Source organism: Balaenoptera borealis (assembly GCF_965194805.1).
Source record: "Balaenoptera borealis genome assembly, chromosome: 12".
NCBI classification, from domain to species: Eukaryota; Metazoa; Chordata; class Mammalia; order Artiodactyla; family Balaenopteridae; genus Balaenoptera; species Balaenoptera borealis.
Window position 1 is genome coordinate 13,363,297 of NC_138869.1, and position 23,810 is coordinate 13,387,106.

The 23,810-nt window shown below is 38.6% G+C and overlaps 1 protein-coding gene across 22 annotated transcripts in view; it reads right to left on the bottom strand.

The window, feature by feature from the left end:
• Positions 1-23,810, bottom strand: part of GRM7 (glutamate metabotropic receptor 7) — a 1,142,612-nt gene that overhangs the window by 345,869 nt on the left and 772,933 nt on the right. The window lies entirely within an intron of this gene.

Below are 23,810 nucleotides of genomic sequence, written 5' to 3' on the forward strand. Positions count from 1 at the left end.
GTAATAAAGTTGAGCATCAAAAAGAAATATACTAAAGAATAGAATGAAACCAGGGAAGTAGACAGATGGAACACAAAAACGTATGTGAGGAAAGTAAAATCGGCTTTGGGCTTTCCACTGGCCAGAGCTAAGAGAGAAAAATGAATTCTGCTTCCAAATTGGAGTTTTTCCATCACCTTATACCTCCACTATTATAATCTGCCATTTTTGAACACCTTATCTTATGACCTCAAATCACACAGCTTTCCTTTCAAATCCTTCACCTTAACACATTTTTTTTCACAGAAATTTTCAATGTTACAGTGGAAAAATACCAGTTTCCCCAGGGTTATACACTGGCAAGAAGAACAAAACAGAAGGAGCAGAAATGGATCTGGCTGAGCAGTTCCAATGGGATGCAGTAAAATTCTGGCCCCCAGGACTGAATCTTCATGAGCTAGAAGAGTGCAGAGGACACACTTCACTGGTCATATTCATCTTTGCTATCTCCAAGTAAGTTAGCGTGGCCAAGACTGAGTAGACTTTGAAAACTGAATGTCACCACCTGGGTAGGCTAGAAGGGGCCAGCGGTCCTTGCCACCTTCTTTGTGTTCATCTTGGTGTAACATCTCAGACCCAGACAGTTAATAATTCATGGATTTACCAAGCAGGTGTTTATACTATCAATGTGTGATGGATCCTAAGCCAGAGAAAAAGGAATAGAGACGTCGAGAGAGAACAAACGTGCACAGATTCCACCTGATGGTGCGTGAATTCATTCTCCATCAGGGCATTCATCCAACAGTATTTCAACTCCAGTTGATGCCCACGTGATATAAAATATCTTCTGAATAGAATATAACATGTTCTGAACAGAATATAATGTGCATGGTACAACTTTTCTCTTTACCTCTTGTTTCAAACTGACCTCCTAGACTCAAGAGCACAGATTTTCCACAGCAGAATGTAAAGACTTCTTAAGGTTGTGTCCAAAGTAGGTCATTCAAACCATTGCCTGCATTCACGTGGGACACATCTAAGAGGCCTCTGAACAATACCATACTTCTCTTAAAGGGCGACCCACATTCATTTTTTACAAGTAAATATGAACTCTCACATTTCAAGCCATGCCAGCCTTCCTTGCTTATTGCTCAAGTTTCTTTCATTAGTTTTGAAATCTCATTTAGAGCTAGAGTGGAACAAAAGTTTGGTACATGCTAACTTTGCACTGCTTTCTGTCAGTGGGAAAGAAATAGGGCGAGAAGAAGGTTTGGAGAGTTGGAGACCCAGGGAGATGACAGCGGGGAAGGCAGCAGTGTGTGAGGTTGCACTGAGGAAGTGGATGGGGAAAAATCTGCTTCATCCTCTTTGGAAACACTGCACCCAGTACAGCTAAGGATGCAGAGAGCAAGAAGGGGCCAACCAAGAGATGTCGAACTAGGCTGACTGTAGGTCTACCTCATGTTCCTAGGTTTAGAAGGAACATGTGTAAAATATGTTCCCCCAAAAGATTTGCTTTAAATTTTAAATCTCCACCAAGCGTATATATTTCCTCCCGAAAATTAACATATTTTTATTTTTTTACAGATTTATAAAAACATTTGGTCAATTTCACATGAAAAAGAGAAGTAAAAATATCTAAAAAAAACCCCCAGAATAATACTAGTTTATATTATTTAATATATTACATTGCGTTATATTGCAAGATGTGATATTATGATTTATAATAAGAAATAAACATTTGGTCTTAGTCCCTGTTCTGCCGCAGAGATGGGAAAACTCTTAGAATTTACTAAGTGAGGATAGCAGTACAGTTGTCTTGTTATGTTAATGAGGTGACTTCTGGAAAGCACCTGAAGAGGTGGGCTGGTTGCCAGGGGAACCGACTCTGTGATTAGAGGGTTGGAATTTTCAGTCCCACCCCCGTGACCTCCTGGGAGCGGGGAGAGGCTGGACGTTTAATTGACTGCCAATGGCCAGTGATTTAATCTATCACGCCTAACTAATGAAACCTCCATAAAAACCCAAAAGGATAGGGTTTGGAGTCCTGCGTTGGCAAACACACGTAGATCTGGGGAGAGCGGCAGAGTGACACCCTGGGAGCAAAGAAGCTCTGTTCCCTTCCCCCATACCTTGCCCTATACATCTCTTCCATCTGGTTGTTCCTGAGTTATATCCTTTTACAATAAACTAGTAATCTAACAAGTAAAACCTTTCTCTGACTTCTGTGAGCTGCTCTAGCAAATTAATCAAACCTAAGGGTGGGGGGTGGGTGGCTAGAGCTTCCAATCAGTCAGAGAAGCTCAGGTGACAACCTGGACTTGCATTTGGCATCTGCATTTGGGGTAGGGGGAGTCTTGTGGGACTGACTTCTTAACCTGTGGGATCTGATGCTATCTCCTCGTATATAGTATCATCGTTGAGTTGAATTATAGGACACCCCGCTGATGTTTGAGAACTGCTTGCTGGTGTTAGGGGGAACCCACACAGTGGAATGGGTGTATATTGTATATAATACAATATATTATATTTTATCATATTAATATTTAGTTAACATTAGCTAATATAATATTATTTTATACAATCAGCTTTTTAATGCCTCTAAAATATTAACTCTCCTTGTCACAAAGAGGATTCTCAAATAGAGTGGATTCTAACACGACGTTATCTATAAAGAGAAGTACAGGAAGTGAGACACTCTTCTTAGCGGTAGATCTATTTGGGTGGCAAGAGGACCCCTTAGCTCCACTGATTGATATAATACTTAGCTCTTCTTTCTTTCGAGAGGTAGAGAATCCACCTCTGTCTGACTTTAGCAATCAGAAAATTTTAACTTCATGTAAATTTAGATGTCCGGGTGTTCAATTACTTCCAGGCTTGGGGGCTGCAAGGCACAAGATACCATAAAGGATCAATTACTCTCTGTTTTCCATTTCTGCCTTTTACTCTGGAGTCTCAGATGCAGACTTCACATGGCAGCAAGATGGTGGTGACAACTCCACCTTCTACAACCTCTCAAGTTTCAGGAACAGACAACATAAGGGAAAATCTCTTTCTCTAGAAATCCGAGAGCCTATTGGCTCTACTTGGGTTGTGCAGTCATTTCTCACCTAGTCAGGAGGCTGCGTCTTGACATCATGTGATTTGCCTAGCATTCAGCTTACAGTCAGCTCCACTAAAACTACATGGCTTGCGATGGAGATGGGGGGCTTCCCAGAGGAGACAAAAGTGTATGACTAGATTCTGGGAAATGAAAGCAAATTGTTCCCTATAACTGAAAACCACCATTTTGTCCTCCACAGATATACAGAAAGATCAGAGATTTCTTGCAAATAAACGTTAGTAGTGTTTAACTAAGTGGCAACTTCTGATGTCTTTGAGACTCTAAATCCAAGCTTTTTGTATTCTATGAACATAACTAGTATTCAGTATTTTTAACTCTTCTTATATAATTTCTTGTTATGTAAGTCTTTCTATTTGGTTTTTTAGAGTAGCTGCTGGACTAATTGGACCATGCCTTTCATCAAAAGACCTAGTTCACAAATTGCAGGGGATACAAACACACAAGCATGGCAGGGATTCAAACATCTCAGGTCCCTTTAATGTTTTTCAACCCTAACACATTTTGGTTTTAATATTTCTTTCTGCCGCTCCAGGTGGTGCTTGCAAGTACCAGTTTCTTCCTCCTCCTCTCCCCCTCATCCTCCTTCCCGCCTCCTCTTCCTGCTCCTTCTTCCCCACCCCCACCTTTCTTACCATTACTACCCCTTGCGTGCCAGGCACTGTCCTAAGTGCTTTATAAAAACATCATCTCATTTAATCCTAATAACATTTTACAAATGAGGAAAATCAGGTTCAGAGAAACAAAGTAAACTGCTCAAATTTAGAGAGCTAGTGTGTTGAAAAGGCTCGGGTTTAAACTCAGTTTTTCCAGGTGTCGCCGTCTGTGCTTCACACCCTATGGTCAGGCTGCCAGTGCACATACACTACTTAACTTGAACTTTTGGTTGAAGGATAGTAGTAGGAACTCGATTAGAAAAATCTCAATATTTTTCCCCTCCCGACCAGGCAGATAGAAAGGTCTTATCCTAGGTCAGTGGAATCTGTGTAATGAGTTTGCCAAAGGAAAGAAAGTACGTGATACAATCTGATATTTTTATATTTTTAAATGGTTGATTTGTTCTTCCTTTCTCCTAATATGTATTTGGGTCTACTTTGTCTAGAGCAGTGTTTCTCAACTGGGAGTGATTTTGACCCCCAGGGGACATTTGGCAATGACTAGAGACATTTTTAGTTGTCACATATGCGGAGGGGTTGCCCATCTAGTGAGCGGAGGCCATGGATACTGCTAAATATACCACATAGCACAAGACCACCTCCACATCAAAAAATTATCTTGCCTCAAATGGCAAGAGTTCTGAGATTAAGAAACCTTGCTTTAGTGTCTATACACTAACAATGAATTATCTGAAATGGAAATAAAGAAAATGATTCCATTTACAGTGGCATCAAAAACAATAAAATACTTAGGAATAAATTTAACCAAGGAGGTAAAAAACCTCTACGGATGGTCCCTGGCTACTGATGGTTCCACTTACGATTTTTTGACTTGATGTTGGTGCAGAAGGGATATGCATCCAGTAGAAACCATACTTTGAGTTTTGAATTTTGATCTTTTCCTGGACTAGAGATATTTGGTATGATATTCTCTCCTGATGCTGGGCAGCGTGAGAGAGCCACAGCTCCTAGTCACAGGATCATGACAGCTGATACACTTACTTCGATTCTGTACCCATACAACCATTCTGTTTTTCACTTTCAGTATAGTATTCAATAAATTACATAAGATAGTCAACACCTTATTTTAAAATAGGCTTTGTAATTTTGCCCAACTGTTGGCTAATGTAAGTGTTCTCAGCCTTTTTAAAGCAGGCTAGGCTGAGCTATGATGTTCAGTAGGTTAGATGTAATGAATGCATTTTGGCTTACAATATTTTCAACCTATGATGGGTTTATTGGACCTAACTCCATAGTAAGTTGAGGAAGATCTGTACATTGAAAACTGAAAGACATTGACAAAACAGATTGAAGAAGACACAGAGAAATCGAAAAGTATCCTGTGTTCATAGATTAGGAAGATTAACATTGTTAAATTGTCCATAGTACCCAAAGCCATCTATAGATTCAACACAATTCCTATCAATGTTCCAGGCAGTTTTTACAGAAGTAGAAAAAAAAATCCTAAAATTTATATGGAAACACAAAAGACCCCAAACAGCCAAAACAATCCTGAAAAAGATGAATAAAGTGAAAAGCATCACACATCCTGATTTCAAGCTATACTATGAAGTTATACTAATCAAAACAGTATGGTACTGGCATAAAAACAGACACACAGACCAATGAAACATTATTGAGAGCCTTGAAATAAGCCCATGTATATTAATACATGACATGGGAGCCAAGAATACTTAGTGGAGAAAAGACTGCCTCTTTAACAAATGGTGCCAGGAAAATTGGATACTCACAAGTAAGAGAATGAAACTAGACCCCCATCTTACACCGCTTATAAAAATTAACTTGAAATAGATTAAAGACTTAAATGTGAGACCAGATACCATAACATTACTGAAAGAAAACATAGAAAAAAATCTCTTTGACATGGATCTTGGTAATTATTTTCTGGATATGATACCTAAAGCACAAGCAAACAAAATAGAAAATACTTAAGAGGGACTGCATCAAACTAAAAGCTTCTACATGGCAAAAGAAATGATCAACAAAATGAAAAGACAACCTATGAAATGGGAAGAAATATTTGCAAATAATATATCCAATAAGGGGTTAGTATCTAAAATATATAAAGAACTCATGCAACTCAATCATAAAAACAAATAAACCAATTAAAAAATGAGCAAAGAAACTACATAGATGTTTTTGCATGGAAGATATATGAATGCCCAACAGGTATATGAAAAGATGCTCAACATCACTAATCATAAGGGAAATGCTAATCTTATTAGAATGGCTATCATCAAAAAGACAAGAGATAAGAGATGCTGGAGAGGATGTAGAGAAAAGGGAATTCTTGTGCACTGTTGGTGGGTTTGGGAGGCGATACAGCCACTAGGAAACCAGTATGGAGATTCCTCAAAACATTAAAAATAGAACTACCATATGATCCAGCAATTCCACTTCTGGGAATATATCCAAAGGAAACAAATACACTAGGTTGAAGAAATATGCACCCCCCCCCCCATATTCATAGCAGCATTATTTACAATAGCCAAGCCATGGAAACAATGAAGATAAATGGATAAAAATTTGTGATACATACATATATATATGACTATTGCTCAGCCATAAAAAAAGGAAATCCTGCTATTTGTGACAACATAAAGTGATATAAGTAAGAGAGAGAAAGGAAAATACTGTATGATCTCATTTATATGTGGAATATACAAACAAACAAACAAACAAACTCAAAGAAAAAGAGATCAGATATGTGGTTCCCGGGTGGGGGTGTGGTAGTGTATGGGAGTGAGGGGAGGGGCAACTGGGGGAAGGTGGTCAAAAGTTACAAACCTCCAGCTGTAAGATAAATAAGTATTAGGGATGTAATGCACATGATGACTATAGTTAACAACAGAAGTTGTTAAGATAGTAAATCCTAAAAGTTCTCATTACAAGGAAATATTTCTCTCTTTTTCTCTTTTTTTTTTGTATCTGTATGAGATGATGGATGTTAACTAATCTTATTGTGGTCATCATTTCACAATATATGTAAGTCAAATCATTATGCTGCATACCTTAAACTTACACAAATCTCTTTGTCAATTAGGTCTCAATAATAAAACTGGGGAAAAACATAAGCTAAAAAAAAAACAAAAACCCACTGCTTTAGGATAGAGGTCAGAACATTTTTTTCTGTGTAGAGCCTCATAGTAAACATTCAGGCCTTGCAGGTCATATAGTCTGTGGCTCAAGTAGTTAACCACTGTAGTGTAAAAGCAACCACAGACAATCCATAAGCAAATGGACATGGCTATGTTCCAATAAAACTTTATCACGTACACAGGTGTACAAGGAAATGGGTCAGATTTGTCCTGAGAGCCATATGAGAGCCATATGTTACCAGTCCCTGGTCAAGAGTGTCCCTGAAGCTGTTACACATCAGGAAGACTATTTTCAGGTAAGTAACCATCCCAACGCACGGTATCAGGGAATCCCAGCTTTTCGTAAATACTCCATTATGTTCTTAAGAAACTCAAGGCCACTTTGCATAGGAGGGGGGAAATATGTACATGGCATTTATTAGGAAGACAACCTGGTTTGAGGATTCCAGCATTGATGAGTGGACAGTCAGCAGAGTACTTGCAGCAATGGGCCATGAACTATCAAGTGAGCATCAGAGGGCAGAGGCAACATCCTGCTTGAAATGGAGTGGTCTGCCCCCCTGGTGAGAAACATTCAGACAGCTGGAGCCATGGGGTGTGAGCTTGTCATAAAGCTGGTCAGCAGGATACAGACACCAAGTCAGCAGGAACGTTTAATTAAAACAGTACCACCTTATATCTTTGGAGCACTCTGCCATTTTGAAAATGCCTTCACCTACATTATTTCATGGCATCCCTGGGACAGTCTCATCTGGTGAGTAAACCTTTCTGAGCTATAACTAACAGGTATTTGGGTTACAAAGGCAAGTGATACTTGAACTTTTCTTTCAAGAAGATTATGGTCTAGTGGGGAAGAAAGAGACAACAATGGTGTGTGTTCATTGAAAGAGCTCTTCATCTGGAGGAGGATGGTGACACAGCCTGGTTTTGGGATGAGGCTAAGGGAAGATGGGGTCACACGGGTTTTTGTAGGTTGTTTTGCTTGAGTTGAGTGCTAAAATACATAAATCAATAAAAAATGGGGGGGGGGTGAGAAGAGAAGGAGCACATGAAGAGTTAGTCAACCCAACTATGGGCTGGGACGGTGGTGGAGAGAAAGAGGACATTGCAGACACAGGGAAAGCAAAGCCATGGAGGTGAAAAACAGCAGGACGTGTGGCGTGTGACAGGGGAATGACAAGAAGTCAGGGGGAGCCCAAGATTACATGCGGGGAAGAAAATATAAATAAAGAATGGATGTTTAAATGAAAGCCAGCTCATGGTTTGTCCTTAGTTGCCATTCAGAAGGGTACAGACTTGAACCTTTAGATTATGGAGTATATAGAGGTCAAATCTCAAAGCTTAAGTCACAACACAAAGTCCAAATTTGAGAGCGGAGGCGAAGAGGCCTGGTAGGAGGCTGCTGTGTCATCTACACGAGAGAGGGGGCGGTAGTAGACAAAAGGAGGAAAGGGAACAGATTCAAGAAACACTTAGGAGGTAAAAGTTTCGGAACTTAGAAATCCTCTCAAATAGTCAGGGCAGGAATTATCAACTCATTTAATAAATAAGAGATAACCAAGTCCGAAATCTTCAGTCATTAATTCACTATCTCAAATATAGATGTTGAGGGTGAATCCAAGTCTTCTATCTCATGCTCTCCTTTCTATATTTTTAAACTAATGTTTCCAGAGGGTCCACATGTGCTGGATCTCAGGAAAGCCTGTTGTACCCATGTTTTAAATTACTTATGCCTCATGCGAAGAAGTGTTTTTACTTGGACTCTTTCTTACAAGGAAACTGAGGTTCAGAGACATATGTAACATGTAACATGCCTAAGGATCCAGAGGTAATAATAAAAAAGGCTGGATTCCGCTGTGCCACACTGCCTCTGCCCAAAAGCATGCCACTGAGATGACCACTCCTTCAGAACTGCACTTCCCTGGCATGACAGCCACTAGTCACATGTGGCTATTTCAATTTAAGTTGCCTAAAATAAATAAAATTGAAAAATGCAGCTCCTCAGTCACACGAGCAGCATTTCAGGCATTCTATAGCCGCACATGGCTAGTGGCTACCATATCGCACAGCAAAGAAACCATTTCATCCTTGCAGAAAGCTCTATTAAATAGGGGGTTGCTTTGGAATATGAAATCCCAAAGAGGTGTGCCTCATTCCAAACTGTTAAAGTAGAAAACTCAAAGCAGACTTTTGACGTCACAAACCCAGATTCAAGGGGTATTGGCTGCCATTTTATTTTCTTTCTCTCCATCCCTCAGTAGCAGAGACCCATTTGTGGATATGAGTTCTACCTTAAAACAAGGGAAAGCAGACTGTGAATAATAAAGAGGAGTTTAGGCAAAGATGCTCTGGGCTTTTCTTGTAAAGGACTGGCTTCTCAGTGCTATGTTTATTAATGCAGTTTAAGGGAAATGGGAGATTAACTAAAGAAGATGGATGAAGAAAGTCTACCTAACAGACACTATATGGGGGATTAAAGCTTAGTTTAAGCATTCACAGAATCTGATTTTTTTTTATATGCTCATGTGAATAAATAAAATAAAATGAAATTGGCCAAGCTAACATCATTTGGGATTACATCACAAATAAACTCGGGCTAACCAAATTAGGCAGTCTTGAAAAAGTAATGACCCAAGAATAAAAGCTACTTATGATTTTGAAAGGAAAACTTGGCAAACAGGATTCAGAAAGCAGCGTATCAGTGGTAACCAAGATAAGGTACCACAAATAATTAAGGTATTAAGCAGATAGTGGTAGCTTTTCTTTGAATTGTGAGACTTTATTCAAAGTGTCCTTGCAAGAGAATAAAACAGTTTGAGTACCTTCAGATTTCTTAAATGGCTGGATCATAATTCCAAATTCCAGAAAGATTTCAAATATGCTGCTCTAATTGTGCTTTCCACATGGCAGTTTGAATTATGTTGGCTTAGTGATACAATATATAAGGCTTTTCTTTTTTCAAGAAAAATACATTAAATAAAAGGAGAAAATATCTCATAACTCTTCTCTACTACCAAGGACACGTTTCCTTGAAAATTTACAAAAAAAAAGGCTTTCTACTGTTTTCTTTTCTCTCCTATCCCCTCTCCCTCAACACACTGCTCTCACGCGTACAATAAAAGTTGATGCAGATCAACATTGCTGTAGGAAGACAGAGCATAGCCTACAATACAATGATGGAGTCTTCACTGTCCTTGATGAAGATCCGAGTATCAACACTTACCTGATTTGTACCAAAGTGCTCAATTTGAAAATAACTGCTACTCCTTGGGAGCTCTTATTCTGAGTCATTCTGCTACGTGTTACAAGGATGATTAGCTGTCGAAATATTACAGCCTCTAAACTGTGACCAAAGTGAATGGCATACAATGAAGGGCTCCAAAGTGTTCTGAATAGTTACAGTCCCAAAGCTAATTGGGAGCTTGTTTGATGCATGCAGACTGCTTTCAATAATACAATTCTGGTTCTAAAGACCAGTTAGCCTTAAAGGTAAGACTTCACTCCTGACTCCATACCTGGATTTCCCAACATATGCTGAACATCAACAGCTTGTGTACAACCTAAGGACACAAGGCAAACATTTCCAGCACAAGGGGTGTCTGAAATGTTTTATGGGCTGGAGCAAACCCAAGTAAACATCTTTACATGACTGCCTTGCTAATATTTGAAACCCAACAAATCCTAATGTGAATACTATCTCCTGCCCCCAAATAGTCTTCTTTACCTAGTTATCCCTCACCCTCCTCAGCAGCAGCAGCTTCCTGCTACAGTGCCCGTGCTTCTGCCCATCACACCCATCAGCGTCTAAAGCTTCTATGGCATTAAGTGAGACCTTCACCTATAGAGACAGAGTATCTGACTGGATATCTCTTCCTTCAGACTAGGACATCTCACCTACCCATCCTCCAGCAGATCCAATGGCTTCTCTCTCCTTCCTGAGCACCTCTTATTTCTTTAGGATTATCTCCAACTGTATCTTCAGGGTCTTGCGTTCTAGAACACTGGTCTACATACACCAAGCCCACTAACTCACGGATCTATACCTTGGCTCATTCTGTTTGCTAAGTCTGTTAGCAACATCTTCCCTTTTCAAAATCCAATTCTTCCTTCAAAGCATTATAGCAAATAGGTTAAGCCCATGGGCGGCTGTTTGTTTGAGTCACACAGACTGACCTGAGCGCAAATCCCAGGTCTACTATTTACGTGTGTGTATGTATGTGTGTGTGTGTGCACACTGGGGGTGGCACTGGGGGTGGGACAGACAGAAACAGAGAGGGACATGAAGTGACAGAGGCAGAGAAATGTCTATCTCTCCTCTACAATATTGGGTCACCGGTAGCAGCTACCTCCTGGTGCATTGCTGAGAATTAAATGACCCGATACATGTAAAAAGAGCTTAGTTTAGTCCCTAGCACAACATAAGCAATCAAGAATTATTAGCTATTACTACTAATCACATCTAGCTTAACCAGCCTCTAGTCTGATACCCTCTTTCTTTCTCAGGTCAAGGGTTATAAGCCACTTACTGCAATTACTGTTTCTTTTAGTTATGGATTAATTATGCCTGTGTCTCACCAAGTTGTCTGCAACTGGAGAGGAGAATTACAATTTCTTTTTACATCTCCTACATCAGTGCTCTCAAAGTGTGGTCTGTCTGTGAACTGCCTGCTGTTGAGGTCCACAGTGAGGTGGCTTCAAAACTCGAGTCAGCTTTTAGAAGCTAAAACATTTTAATTCTATTTTACAGAAACATTAGTCTGCAATGGATCAAATTATTTTTTAATAGAGCTTTACTACAGATGGTGAGTTGCACTGTCCTAGACTATGTAAGTCCCACAAATGGACCTACAGTAGACGGTCACTGAATACTCAATAGGTTCTGAGTGAAGAAAAATTATTTAAAATAGTGTTTCACTTAAGAATCCCTGCTCTTGCTCAAGTTAGCAGCATACACAGATAACCAATGAGTCAAGCTTCTGAAAGCAAATTCAAGGCTTGAGGAGATTTAAGTGTAGATTAATTTATTGAGTCCTGAATTTCAGAAACTCTTTTTAAAAATTAATTTTAAAACATCTTCTATTACGTTTAAGACACACTACCATACCACTGCCTGAAGTATGGAAGAGGAACTGTGAGGTCTGATTTTAATTTTTATAACACCAAACATATTCACTGAAGTGCCAACCCTAATATTGAAAGGCACCATTCCTTCCATGAGGGAAGGTGGGCTATGAAGCCACGGAGGAAGAAAAGGAATTATTTCTGGCCTTATTTGCAGCCATTCTGCTGTTTGTCCTTCAGTTGCTGAATTTCTCTGGAGACATCTTTAACTCTTTCCCTTCCTCCAACTGAGACCCAAATCATCCAAGCCTGAGGCATATGTGGATATGAAGAATGGGTCTTAGGGAGATGTTACATCAACATATGACACGAATGGACACTGGGAAACTTATTAAACTTACTGAAGAACTTTTAATTGACTAATTTGGAGGGGAAAAAAAAATCCCTCAGTATCAGCTATTTAAGTCTTGGTTTCAGATATCAAAATACCTTTTAGTTCTCTGAAAGAGCTAATCAGAAATTTCATTTTTTTTAACCCAAGAAAGTAGATGTCTTCAACAGAATTCATTTCATACATTACGCAGTCACCCCGCAGACTATGCTAGGCAGAGTGGCTATAATCAAAGTTTGCCTTGCTGTTGTTTTTCCCAGAGAAATTTCCTATGAGAGATGCTCATATTTTTTCAGCTATTTCCTTTATCTACAGGATCCTTGATTAGTTCAGAATAAAGATAAGAAAAATGGGAGAAAAGAAATTGTAAACCAGAGCATAGTTGTGTTTTTCAAAAAAAAAAAAAAAAAAAAGCTCTTTTCCACAGATCTCTGCAAGATCTGCCTTGATCCTGGGATTGAGCACCTACTATGTTCCGGGGACTAAAATCAGCATTAGTGATATGACACATGAAGGAAGCATATTTCCTGTCCTCGAAATCTCTAGACTGTAGTGGAATAAACATAACAAAATGAATTGACAACTACCATTTAGAAAAAAACAGTGATGTAAGAGGGAATTACAAAAACTCATCTGGCAATGACTGCTAATTGTACTCCGACATCCTCTCCCCTCTTTTAATAATAGAATTCCCATGTTGTAGCTACAGACATGGCTATCCAGCTAAACATTACGTTTTCCAACTTTCGCTGTAATTGATCGTGGCCATATGAAAAAGTTACGTCTAAGGGGATGTGAAGAGAAGTGAAGACTGCCTGACTAAGCACACGAATGGCCAACACAAGAACACACATGTTGACTACACTTGAGTCATGCCACCAGACCCGACTCACTCACCTCTATCCAGCTACATAAAGTAAAGAAAGCTTATCTTGTTTAAGCTACCTCATTCCGGGGTCTCTTTGTTACAGCAGCTTAGCATATACCTTAACTAATATAATAAAGCTTGCGGCCGTTTCCCAGGTTCTGGGTGCATTTAGTGTAATGGATAACAGAGCATGCAAAAACTTATGGTGAAAGAGGAGACAGGAGCTGGGCCATATTGGATCCTGAAGCTATGTAAAACATTTGGACTTTATCTTATGATCAGTGTGTATCATGATTATGTATGCCCTTTAGAAAGAACTCTCCAGTTGTGCTGTATAATATAGAGGGGGAACACTAAGATAGATAAGTCAAAATAAGTGAGAACTAAAGATGGTTGGTACTTAGTAGAATCTTTGAAAATGGAAAAAAAAATGGTGGATTCAGAGTGAGCATGGAAAACATCAACTACTATCATTCATTTTTCTTTATCCAACACATTTTTACCAGACTAATCTTCTATGCTAGGCTCTGTGTTTGATGTTAGAAGTACAGTTGGAATCAAGAATATAGTCCCAGACATGTTTTGCTACAACAGCAGTTTTGTCCCATGCATGGCCCATCTGATCCTTGCTAGCACCAGACTGTGGTGCTTACTATCATCACACATTTACAGATTAGGAGGACAAGTCTCAGAGGATTTTTAAATACCTTGATCCAAATCTGGCTTGTTTGCTGCTAAAGCCCATGCTTTTACATCTAAATCATGTAACTCCCTGTGGAATACCATAAAGCAATGCAGGAAATAGGTAATTCCTATTTTCAAACAGTAAATGCTGAAGCAATCCAAAGGCATGTGTTACATGAATGGAAAAGAATTATGTAAATGATTCATTACTACCAACGAAAAACTATTATATGAGTCCCATTTTACCTGTTGCCAACACACAGCTCTAAGAACTTAACTAATGAAATTAAAAAAAAAAAACTTACAAAAAATAAACCCTATGTGAAGAAAAATAATTCATTTTGTGATGTGGTAAGGAAATATAATTATGTATCACTCCAGCTTTGCAAATCACTTCCATTTTTTAATTAGTGGCATAATTATAAGTTGTAGCTTGACAAACTCACTATTATATTCCAGGGAGCAGAACTCCCATAAATGCCTTCTTAGTCTTTGTAAGCCCATCTCCAGAAAGATGAGAAGCTCACACAGGTAAAATATTTTCTTAAAGTGTGATGGTCTTACACTTGATGTGTGTCTCTTGTACTTGTTCTATTTTCTCCAAGTAGACATTATTTCTTGTACTCTCTTAAGCCTTTTTAAGATTCTTACTCTACTTATTGTTTCTCTCTGTGTTTTGAGAATTGATGTTGTTTTTCCACTAAGAGTCAGGTTTAAGGAATAATTATGGCAAAGGGAAGAATGTAGAATGTGAAGTTTTGAAAGAATGTTTGGATCAGCTACCCACAGGACCCCATCTAGATGGCTGACAGAAAGATCATAAGGGGATTTTACTATCCAGACACTCTTCAGAATTTTTTCAACTGTGAGTACTATTTTTTGGGTTTGTTTTTCCTCTCTTTTAGAGCAATCATTCTATACTACATTGTTAAAATACACTTCAGTTTTGTGAGAAGACACTGGAAAGTTTTTTTTTTTCTTCATTCAGGTATAATTTTTATTCAGGGCCATCTCCCAATCCCACCCCTATTCTCCTGTAGGAGTTCAACTTGGTCTAAAGAAAACACAGGCTGGAAAGTTAGAGTCAAGATAAATAATAGTCATATTCTACTAAAAACTGAAAAACATCCTTCTAGTATTTTGTCAAGAATTCCCAATATATTTTAGTAATGGAGCTGGAATATAAAATAACTTGATTCTTGTTGCATTCAGGTTTTAGACCAATACTGCTCTTGCAAATAAAAATATCCCCCCAAAAGAGCCCAGTCATACCAAAATCCATTTTCAAGATAAACTATGGACGGCAATATCTTTGGATATACAGCAATGATGTACATTCTGAAAAAACAGTTCAAAAAACAGAGGGCCATGAAAGGGTAAAAGAGCAATACATTATAATCCTGACCCTTTTTCAACAAAATCTTATGATTCTTCTCTAGAAAGCATACGGAAGAAAAATGTCAGCACTCTTGGAGCAAGAGTACACTCATGTAAAAATGGGCAGACCAAACCTAGGAAACCTTAAGTAGCACAACTGTAGAGATGACCTGCAAGCCACTTTGAACATAATTTTATTATACTCCTACAAGAATCCCTAGGGAGATCACAGTAAGAGTAAGAAAGTGTACTTCCAAGATAATTTTGAAATCAATTAAAATAACTCATTAAAAGTATAACATAACCAAGCATTATAATTTACCTGACCAGTTCCTATTAAATTTATTTTGATTAAATAGAAATTTTAATTTCCCATGGCTTTTGCTAATATTACTTTTAGAAGAAAAACTTAAATGATAAGAGAGTCTTATAATGTTATCTATTATACAGAAATTCTAGAGATTATCCCTTAAACTTAATCACTTGATCATATATTGTTTTTTACTTTTATGCTTTAAACCAGAGGGAATTTGCTTATAATTGAATCCATATAAAATCATTCATATCCCTGGGCATTCTCTGGTTTACTTTGGAATATCAGAACACCACTGGGGAAGATTCTAACCTGTAAGAATATTAATCAATGCTAGTTTAGGGTAGTGTCAAGTTACATTTAAAACAAAGAAGAAAGAGAGAAAGAAATGTAGTACACAATTATGGATTACTCTTGGTGTTATGAACTAAAAAGTGATACGTATTAGCACCTTAAAAAAAACCTCTTCAAAGTCATTTTAGAAAGCAATACAGTGCATAGTTATATTGTAAAGGAACACCATGAACACTTGGAGTAAACTTTGAACAACACAAAATGACATGGTCCTTATGTTTTATGATTGAGTACTTGTACTAGGATCAACGATCCAGCAATAGACTCATACACAGATTGAATTAGGATACTACTTCCAGCAATATAGGTGGAAGTCAAGATAATATGCTTTGGAAAACTATAAGATGTTTCATAAAGTAGCTCCAGAGATGACAAAGAAACTGGACTTAAATATGCTTAGGAAACATTTGAACATAATTATCTTATGAAAAGAAAAAAAAGAATGAGTTTAATACATCATATTATATATAGATTAAACATATATATAGAACAAAGTTACTAGATTAAAATGGATAAATAGATATTCGATTATTTCATCTATATTTTGAACATATACAAATAGCAAAAAAAAAAAAAAAAAACTCTTGAATTTTGTTATAGGGAAAATGGAAGGTTACCTCTTGTTGGGGGATAAATCATATATCTGGTTTTATAATGATTGGGTCATTCCCTAACCTATCAAATGCTCCCTGTAGGCCATGCCTAGTCATGGTAATGAACTTGACTTGTTAAGTTACACAGAGCCAGGGCATACAGAAACACTGTGCTTCATCTACTTTGATACCGTGAGTTTAAAAATATCCCCTCCTGGGCTTCCCTGGTGGTGCAGTGGTTGAGAATCTGCCTGCCAATGCAGGAGACACGGGTTCAAGCCCTGGTCTGGGAAGATCCCACATGCCGCGGAGCAACTGGGCCCATGAGCCACAACTACTGAGCCTGCGCGTCTGGAGCCTGTGCTCCGCAACAAGAGAGGCCGCGATAGTGAGAGGCCCGCGCACCGCGATGAAGATGTGGCTCCCGCTCGCCGCAACTGGAAAAAGCCCTTGCACAGAAACGAAGACCCAACACAGCCAAAAAAAAAAAAAAAAAAAAAAAAAATCCCCTCCTGTCCATGAATACCTTCAGGACTTGAGTGACAATGAGTATCAACGCAGAATAGGTATGGAGAAGATGAATTCAAAATCAGAACTGTTCCTACTGTGTCTGAGGAACAGCTTGCCATTTTGTCCCGAGTTCTGCATGACAAACTCATCAGCTGGATCACTTTATGCTAAGAGAAAATAAGCTGACATGTTCCTACAACCTGCAATGGAGCGTTTGCAAGGGCCAGTCTGTCAATGAATAGAGAAAGAAATTTATATCAAGCTGTAACCAAGGAAAACGATGAAGAAAATCAAATTACAGCAAAGAAGAAGAAGAAATAAAAATGTTCAGTGTGAGGAACTAAGCTGACAGAAGCACTGAAATAGACTTTAAGAACCTGTCAGACTGCATTCTAAAGGGTGCTTTATGAAAATCAGGGGATGGAAGACAGTTTTGTTTTTTAAAGGACCACATTCACTTTTGTCCACCTGTCTATGACTGAGATGAGGACCACAGGGGCTGCATTTCCCATCTCCCTTGCATTATGAAGGGCCACTTGATTAGTACTCACCAATAAGACATGAATGGAAATGATATGCATCTCTTCTGGGGCAACACTTTTGAGAAGCATGTGTACCTTGTCCCCATTCTCTGAATTTCCACAGGCTGGATACAGATATCTATGAGGCTGGAGAGTAGTGATTCTCAGACTCGAGAGTGCATCACAATCACCTGGAGGGTTGGGCAAACACAAATTTCTGGGCCCGTTCTCCATAGTTTCTGAGGCAGTATATCTAGGAGGCAGTGCTATAATTTGCATCTCTAATAAGTTCCCAGGTGATGTGGATGCTGCTGGTATGAGGACCACTTTCTGAGGGCTGGAGGAGCCGTGTGATGATGAGAGGAGTCTGGGTCCTTGAATAACTGCATGAACAAAACCACCTGCTGATCTTGGACATAAGCTTCTAATATATTTGCAACTTTATACATTGATAAAGCAGTTATCATCATCCTAAATAATAGAGTAAATGAATAAGGAATTTTCGAGCACGGTACTCATATTTAACCAGGACTTGAGGAAAATACAGAAGAGAAGATATTTCTGGTGATGTGGAGGAACAAATATAAACTAAACAAGAGACCAGTGATAGGGAATAAAAAAGGGAGTGACTTACAGGTGAGAATGGAAATGGACGTCCTAGTATGGTTGGAACCTGTCAACAAAGAGAGTGATTTTGTTGGAGAAAACAACATTAACAAAGAAGGGGAATCTAAGTCTCAAGATATAAAATGGATTCCTTGGTAATGTGGCCTAGAAAATTTAACTCGGACTTCCCTAGTGGCGCAACTGGTTAAGAATCCGCCTGCCAGTGCAGGGGACACGGGTTCGATCCCTGGTCCGGGAAGATCCCACATGCCGCAGAGCAACTAAGCCCGTGCGCCACAACTACTGAGCTTGCGCTCTAGAGCCCATGAGCCACAACTGCTGAGCCCACGTGCCACAACTACTGAAGCCCTTGTGCTGCAACTACTGAAGCCCATGAGCCTAGAGCCCGTGCTCCAAAACAACAGATAAGCCACTGCAATGAGAAGCCCGCGCACTGCAGTGAAGAGTAGCCCCCGCTCGCTGCAACTAGAGAAAGCCCGCACGCAGCAACAAAGACCCAACGCAGCCAAAAATTAATTGATTTAAAAAGAAGAACTGTACAAATACATACTCGCTTTAAAAAAAAAAAGAAAATTCAACTCAAAAGAAGGAATGAAATGAAGTTCCTAAGCAAATCGTTTAACAAGGCTGTTAAAAGTTACTGCTTAAAAGAATGATGTCCTGAAGTTTAGATGAAAGGGCTGAGGATGTGGAGCTCAGGAGGCCATGCAGAAGCCCATTACCACGACACAGAATCATTCAGATTTACTAGCAGGGTGACTTTGTGACAAGGTCACTTGATCAATCATCCTCAGTTTCCTCTTCTGTAAAGTAAGAAAGTGGCCTTCCAGGGTTATTACAGGGATTAAATGCAAGTGTGCATGAAAAGCATTCGGCGCCATGCTTCGCTGTAAACCCACAATAGTTATGAGCTAAAAGGTCAGAATTCAGATGGAAGAAATGGAAAGGAAAGAATAAATCCAAGGGACAACATCAAACAAGCATTGTGAAGACTTTGTAACCAATCACATTTGCTGGAGAAGGGTTGACGAGGACTCAGATGAAGATGTCTAAGCTAGGATGCCTACAAAGAGTGGGATAAGGGACAGAAAAGCTGAAGATACAAAGATAGGAAGATGCAACACAATGAACTGCTATATATATATTTTTTGTTTCTGTTTCTATTCCTTTATCTCTGGTTCACATTGGTCAAAGGTAGATTGATGGATGCCCTTGAACAAAATGGGCTGTTGGGATGTCTGTATATTACAGATCCACAAACAACTATGGCAAGAACAGGCCATGGTTGCCATACTTACTTGAAAGAACTCACTGCATGGTAATCAGATCATCACAGGCCCACCTATGATAAAAGATGTACTCCAAATTTCATTCGTGGCACTGGAGAGAATATCTTCCAAGTTAAAATGACTCATTTCCAAGCACATTCTGTTGGCATGCCGGCAGATGTCTCAGGTGACCCAAGAAGGGTTCAGAAAGTGGAAGGATCTACTTTGGTGTTAATCTATGGCTGTAGAGTAAGCTCCAAATATCCACTTACACAGGAAACTGGAAGTTGTAACAAAAGTCTAGGCATGTTGTCATCAACTCAAAGACGCTGTAAGGAGCCGCCTTGAAATATTTCTAAACATGGGGTGATCACACTGTCGCAACGACATTCCATTTAAATTTCAGAGCCATCCTTCTCTCTAAACATAGTTGAAGGCTTCTTTGGAACTGTGATGACATTTTATCGATTTCACTAAGTGACCTGGATTGATTGAAAACTTGGAGAAGCTTAAAATGCTAAAAGTTCCTCAAGGGCGTTTTTCCCTGGTGGATGTCCTGTTTGTTTTCAACACAGTGTTCTTCCTCCATAACCTATCTGCCTGACCATTTTATCTACCTGGTTGCTTTCAGAGAGTCTAAGCATAGCAAGCAATCTCACTAGATCTGAACTGAATTCAAAAGTCCCAAGGTAGGTGTTAGGGGCTGTGATACGGGTTTAAGATTTCATGTTTTAGACCGACAGTCTCTCTTGGTGCCAGAGCATATCTCTAGAATTCCCATCTTACTAGAAAGCATCAGATTACATATAAAGGATGCGGTTTCAATGATAAGACCACAAAAACTGGGAAAGATACTTCTAAAAAGGAAATATAGACTGTGTCCTGAGCTCACTGGCGATGCGTTTACCACTGGGTGCCTTTATTGCCCACTTAATAATGGAACAGCAATAGGGAGATGAAAAAAAATATGAATCTTATAATTACCCATTTCCAGAGGAGAAATAAATGAAAACACAGTTCTATCTTTTTCTCCCACACCATTGCAGCTATATCTGGACATTCCTGGGAATCACTGTTCTCTTTGCATCCCCACAGAATATGATTTTTCTCACAAGAAAATGATTCACTGGAGAAATTAAACAAGCTGTCCCAGTGAAATTCATGGGACTTTTGCTAGTGTTTCAATTCTTGGCTCAGTTCAAAAGAAGAGAATCACGCCATCTACTTTCTACACAGACTGAAACACGAAGACCTTCTGATCACTCTTGAAATTCACAAAATCCCGCATTGAGAAAACTGAGGTGGGTTCTTAGAACTGCTACAGGTCCTGCTGGAACACGTGACAGCTGATGTTGCAAAGACTAACTGCAGACAAATAAACTGTTAAAATCTGAAATCAGTGCTTCCACAGTATTGAAATCATCTAGGCATAGAAACCAGCAGTGATAAAAAAAAACCATATTATAAGAATGTTCTCCCTCAACTATGGTCACCATCATTTAATTCAAATAAAACATAATGATGGTCTTTGCCGCATGTGTGCTAGGTGCATAAATGGCTAGATTAGTGGCTAACTATTAATTAGTAGCTTTTGCGATATGTAGTCAATCTGCTTGTGGGAGAGGAGTATGGTTTGATTTATAGTTTTTAATTACTTCTCTGTATTGATATTGCTAATTGTAATGTCTTTATGTTCCATTTAAAAGCTGCAACTGTACCTTACATTAATACATCACTATTTTTAAGGTTTCAAACATCTTTCAACACTATTTGACATAAATTGCAGCAATATTTTTTTGGTTCTGTCTCCTAAAGTAAAGGAAATAACAGCAAAAATAAACAAATGAGACCTAATTAAACTTAAAAGCTTTTGCACAGCCAGGGAAACCACTGACAAAATGAAAAGACAACCTACTGAATGGCAGAAAATATCTGCAAATGATATGACGGATAACGGATTAATATCCAACATATATGAATAACTCATACAACTCAGCATCAATAAAACAAAGCACCCGGTTAAAGCAATGGGCAGAAGAACTGAATAGACATTTTTTCCAAAGAGGAAATGCAGATGGCCAACAGGTACATGAAAAGATGCTCAACATTGTTAATCATCAGGGAAATGCAAATCAAAACCACAATGAGGTATCATCTCATACCTATCAGAACGGCTATCATCAAAAAAGAACACAAATAACAAATGTTGGCGAGGATGTGGAGAAAAGAGAACCCTAGTGCACTGCTGATGGGAATGTAAATTGGTGCAGCCACTAGGGAAAACACTATGGAGATGTCTTTAAAAATAGAGCTACCATACAACCAAGTATTATACTCCTGGGTATATATCCAAAATAAAAACCAAAAACACTAATTCGAAAAGATACATGCACCCCAATGTTCATAGCAACATTATTTATGATTGCCAAGATATGGAAGCAACCTAAGTGTCCATGAACAGATAAATGGATAAAGAAGATATGGTGTATGTATACACACACACACACACACACACACACACACACACACACACAATGGAATACTCAGCCATAAAAAAGAACAGAATTTTGTCATTTGTAGCAACATGGATGGACTAGAGATTATCATAGTAAGTGAAGTAAGTCAGACACAGAAAGGCAAGTACTGTATGATATCACTTATATGTGGAATCTAAAAGATACAACAAACTAGTGAATATAACAAAAAAGAAGCAGACTCACAGATACAGAGAACAAACAATAGTGACCACCAGGCAGGGGCAATATAGGAGTGGGAGAGTGGGAGGTACAAATTACTGGGTATAAGAAAGGCTCAAAAATGTATTGTACAACATGTGGAATACAGCCAATACTTTGGAATCACTATAAATAGAAAGTTACCATTAAAAGTTGTATAAAATTTTTAAAATTTGAAAAATAAAAAAATTAAAACAAAAATCTTCTTCCAAGTTCAACTTGATTTATTTTTTGAGACTCTCTGTGCATAAGCACATCTTAACTCAGCCTCCTGCGGTCTCAGATTCACTTAATGGCTACAAGAATGAAGAATGAGTATTATCTAAAAGCGGAGTTGATCTTCACCCAACATAGTGGCTAGCCATATGCAATAATCAAATAGCTGACATTTATTCAAATACCTATTATGTGTTAGACACTGTGCCTAAAAGAGGCTGCAAACAAGTTCTTCTGGTCATCAGAAAGCCAGAATAATCTGGAAGCCCTGAGACATATTCCAACACTCACAAGTGGAAATCATCATCATTATTTTATGGGCAACTCCATGTAATATGAGCTCAGCTCAAATTCACATTTGGATATTCATAACGCAAAATTCAAACACTACCTATATAGCAGATCAATTTCTCTCTATAATCACACATTCTGGATTCTTCATCACTTCCCATTTTATGCATTTTCTTATTTTTAATAAACATGATTTGGTAAATATACAACTAAATTTATATATATACATAAAAAACCTCACGAGTCAGAGAAAGAAGCCTTTGCTGATTGCATGTTCTGATTTTAGGTTCAGACGAATAGTCACCCTTTCAGCTGTAGCCTCTGAATCAGGGCACCAAACTCCCAATTCTCTTATTCCCCACCTGCTGTTTGCCATTTGTAGCTGAGCGGCTTAGAAGGAATATCATGGCAACTGCATCACTGTGGACACATGAAGGAATGATGAAAAGAGCAAAGTATTTCAGATGACAGATTTCAATCATCATCACGAGAAACACCAGTCATAAAACACAATGGTTTTTTTTTTTTGGTGACAACACAATTATTTCCAAGCTCTCCCAGCGTTTCTGAAAAGAAGCATCCTACTCTACCTTTAACAAGAGACGATGCTGAAGAAGTTTCAGCAGCTTAGTCTTTCTTATGACAAGTGTTAGCCTTTTTTCTGAGCACCAATAACCGTACAACAGCCTTCTTCTGTTTGTGAATCAATTTCATAATCAAAAAACTCAAACAATGGATAACACAGTCTGTGAATAAACATTTCAAGTAAAAATAGCCTCCTAAAATAAATAGCTGTAAACTACTGTAACCTTTTATATCTTAGTGCCTCCTGTGGCTGAAAGAAGCCACATGTTAGACGCATTATCCTAGGTAGGGATGTTAATTTCCATAAACTGAGCATTTGAGTAAATGCCATGTGCACTAACCACCATGAATAAATAATATTAGTCAACATATTGTAATGAACCTGTTAAGTCCCAGTCCTCTCTAAAGCACTTAGCATATTTGAACTCACTTAATTCTTACAATAACCCTATGGGGGACATTATTATTACATTTTATATGTGAGGGATTTCAGGTACCCAGAAGTCTAATAACTTGTCCAAAGCCACAGACCTCATAAGTG